Source organism: Castor canadensis, chromosome 7 (assembly GCF_047511655.1).
Source record: "Castor canadensis chromosome 7, mCasCan1.hap1v2, whole genome shotgun sequence".
In the NCBI taxonomy this organism is placed as follows: domain Eukaryota; kingdom Metazoa; phylum Chordata; class Mammalia; order Rodentia; family Castoridae; genus Castor; species Castor canadensis.
In genome coordinates, this window is record NC_133392.1 from 144395131 (window position 1) to 144399514 (window position 4384).

Genomic DNA, 4384 nt, shown 5'->3' on the forward strand with positions numbered 1-4384 from the left:
TTACACCTAGTGTGTATTTAGTACCTTATATGTCACCTATTTTAATAAAACTAAAATCACTGGGCTGGTAGAGTGACTCAAGAGGTAAGAATGCATACCTAGCAAGCAAGAAGTCCTGAGTTCAAACATCAGTGCTGCCAAAAAAACCCCCAAAAACAAAAAACTAAATCACTAACCGCATCAGCCACGAAGATGAAAGGGTTAGAGTGACTGGCTGTCATAACTCTGGACTGGCTAGGAAGGGGGCTCATTCTCAGGCCTGGACTCATCCTAGCTTGGTCTGAGCTGCAGCCAGTCCAGCCTCACCCCAAAACTCACACCGCACCCTGAGCTGGCAGGGCAGGGCTGCCCCTCCCTCCCTCGAGACTGCCGCCCTGAGGCATCCTGGGTTGCTGGTGAGTCAGGAGCCCCAGGGAGTCTTGTCTACACTTGGCTCTGACCTTTTACCGGCTGAGGGCCTTTCCTGCCAGCTGATTCCACAGCCCCAACCAATCGCCTCTGAACCCTCCCTCCTCAGATCTTCCCAAACTGCTTCCTCTTCCAGAAACATCCAGCCTCATCTCATGCCTCCCACCTTTGCCCAGAAAGTCGAGTTGGCCTCTTTCTCGATCAGTCACAGCTACCCACACACCACTGTTGTCTCCCCAGCACACACATCCTCACACACACACACACACACACACACACACACACTCCTACATGATTCTTGGATCTTGAAGTTCCACATACCTGGGTTCTTCAACCAAATCCTCCATTTATGTACAGGTAGCCTTAGCTAACCTAAGCCTCATCATCCTCATCCGTACAATGGGGCATCACACCCACCTTCGAGGGCTTTGTGAGGCTTGTGTGGCTGATGCCTGGGGTATGCTTAGGCCAGTGCCTGGCGAGTGCTCAGTAAACAGTCACTCTGGTCATAATTTTAGGGTAATGGGAAACCCTAGGGCTAAAAGTCATCACTCACCCAGGATCCCCTGGAGCAGATGACCAGCACCTGGCACTGAGGAGGTGCCCAACACTTGCCCAAGGACTTCAGTTCTGTCCCCTGTTCTCCGAGTGTCCCTAAGGAGGGACTCTGCAGTTGGAAGAACTGCAAATCTTAACAGGGCTGGAGAGGTGCTCCTGAGGGGCCTCAGCCCCGCCCAGCCAGTCTGCCATCCTTGGTGGGCCCAGCAGCTGTCTCCTCCCCAGCCCAGGCATCCACTGGGAGAGCCAGGACTGCAGAGGCTCTGAACTAATTAAGAATGACAAAGCACCGTGTAATTGCCAGTGACTGATGAGTCCCCTGCCTATTCCTGTCCCTCCTCCCCTTGCCTTCCTTGGCATCCTCTGGCCTAGAGGTCACAGAGTCACAGCCACAGAGGTGGGAGGTATAACGGAGCACAGGCTGGTGTCAGGAGATCTGACGCCTCCGCCTCCTCTGCCACCCTCTTGCAGTGAGCCCCTGGCAAAGAAGTTCTCAACTTCTCCTAAACTGCTTCATTTCCCCTGCCCCATCTGCAGGGCTCCTCACCAGAGAAGGAAGAGGAAGAACAGGGCTCAGCGCTGGCCAGAGGGGCTCTGCTGAGGGCTGCCCTGTACCGGCCACACTGGTTGAGGGCAAGGTGGACAGCCCTGGGTTTGGGTCCAGTCCTGCCACTCACTAACAGGCCACCTGCCTTCTCTGAGTAGGGTCTTCATCGCCAAAATGGGAGTTGATCAAAAGCACTTAGCTGACTAGGAGAAGAAACTGCCTGCCTTTATCCTAAAAACAGGCCTGACAGGTACTGGACAGCCTTTCCCCTTCACAGTGAGTGCAGACACCAAGAGCTGGGAACCTATAGAGCAATTTGGTAAAGAATTCTACATCTATTGATTCTTATAATTTAAAAAATAGACTTTTTGGATTTTTTTTTCATTTTATGTCTCTAGTAATTAATTTTCCTTGTATTTTATAAAAGTACTAACTTGTAACAGATTAGAAATATTATTTTTAAAATTTATTTATTGACATTTGAGATGGGGTCTTGCTCCGTAGCCCAGGCTGGCCTGAAACACACAATCCTCCTGCCTCAGTCTCCTGAGTGCTGGGAACACAGGTGTGCACCATGAGGCTAGATAAGAGAATTTTAAACAACAATCCTCCATAGATGATTTGAGAACAATCTTACTTTAGTAAACTAGTCAGAAAACAGACAGGAGAGCTACTTTGCCTTGTTATCTGCATATTTCTAGGCCTTGATTTCCAGAAACTTTCAACTTAACGCCAAGCTTATAGAATAAAGACCAGTTCTCTTAGCCTGGCTTGCCAGGACCTTCTCACTAAAATCCTAGCCTGCTTTCTCATTTTGCCTCCCTTACCACCACACCTCCTTGGTACACAACCCTGCTCTCTCAATGCACACATGCCTCTGCCTATGTTGTTCCTCCTACCTGGAATGCATTTTCCACTTTATCTTCCAACTGGCAAACTCCTATTCGTCCTTCATGGTCCAACCAAATGTCAGCACTCCTGAAAAGTTTTTCCCACTGCCACCCCCACACTTGCCCTAGGCAGCATGAGTTGCTCCATCTTCTCATTTCATGGTGAACATGAAATGCAGAGGCAGGACATTGCAGTGCTCAAGGTGACAAACTTCCTAGAAGCCAGGATGAGGTGTGGGTTTCAGACCTGAGTTTGCTGGCCATGTGATTTTGGGCAGGTGACTTGCTGCTGCTGAGCCTCATTTGTCCCATCTGTACAATGGGGTTGAGAGATATGTGAAAAGTTCCCACAGAGAGAGTTCAGATGCATCTGCTGCTGTAACCAGGACCCCTCGGATTCAAGCCTCCCATCGTTTTTCTGGCTCTCTGCTTTGGAGTGTCTGGTGTATCTAGACATTTCCTGGACCAGCCAAAAGTTTGCACAGAGGTATGTGTTCCATGCCAGTTTCTCACTGCTTTCGGCCCCATGGTGCTGGTGGTTATAGCTCTCCTGTGATTGGACCAATGGCTAACTTGTTCTCTGGAAGAAAAACAGTGACCACCCTGATCTGTAGTGTTTGCTGATTTCTATGGAGTAAACACACCCACTGTGGCTAGTTTCAAGTTACCTAAAGTTTAATTTGCCTGCAAAACTCCTGAATACTCATCTCTTGTGAGCCGCCCAGCCCCTGCGCCCCTCTGGGTACAACTATTCTAAGCAGAAGGACAGCCAGAGCAGGTGAACCCACTTGAGTGCCAGGCAGCCTTCCATTCCCTCTGATCAGCCAGTAGTTGAGGGCCACCAGGGAAGGGCCACAGGGTCAGCCATGCCCCACACAGAGGTCATCACTCATCTCCTCCCCAAGCCTGCAGCTCCTTTTGCTCCGGGATCAAAGCCTTTGAAGCTGGTCATCTGTCTCCCCTTGGGAAGGAAGCACCGAGGCTGCACTAAGGGCCTGGCAGGTCCATCCATCAATGCCTACTGGGGCCTGGGCAAGGCGGGGGGCTCCTCCTGTGGCCAGTAGGGGTCAAATTGCCATAGCCCTGTGGGAAGATGTTGCAAGCTCATCAGTTAAATCTAGCGACAGTGTCTGTTTTTCAGTTGGGATCAGAGAAAGCTTACGTACAACCTCCTGTGACAGCCTTTCCTGCTACCCTCTCCTCTCTTGTGCTCAGAAGGTCCCACACTCAGTACCTTCTGCTCTGCTGTGACCATCCTGAAAGTTATGTATATGCAGTCTTGGAGTTTGAACTCCAAGCAGGCACTCTACCATTTGAGCCTCTCTACCAGCTGAAAGTCTTAATATTTACCTTTGAATCTGTTTTTGAACATGAAGTCCGAAGAGATAATGAAATGCGCACAGAGGAACTAGAGACTCTGTTCCCAGGTCTGCCACCCACTTCCCCACCTGGGAGCACCTTGGCCCCTCAACCTCTCCTCCTTGACCTCACCCCACAACTGAGGTTGTCTGCTATGCCTGTCAGGACCCTGGGCCTGGGCATGGGGTTGGGGGTCAGGGTTAAGGTCTGGTATAATCATCTTGGGTAGGGTTCATGTCAACAGCTGTCCCCATCCTGGGCTGGCAGCACCATGACACATCTGGTGGGTAGCTGGCCAGAGGCCTGTCTCAGTGGGGGAAAGACCCAATCCAGGTGCTGACATGGAGATTTAAAGGAGCCCAGACCTGGACTGTCAAGGGTTGGAGAGGTGGACCTTAGAGGAAGGAGACACCTGGCCTGACTTCCACAGGCCCTGCCCACATCCCGAGTGACAGCAATGTCTGGATGGAGGGGATGATGTGTCCATTGCTGAGTGGGGCACTGCAAGGCACCCAAGAGGGTCTTTACCCTGAGGATGTCCTGGTGCCCAGAACTGCTCTTTCACCTGTGCTGGGGGGACGGTCTCTTTCTCCCTCCCGTGTTCCTCAGTTGGCCTGTATTT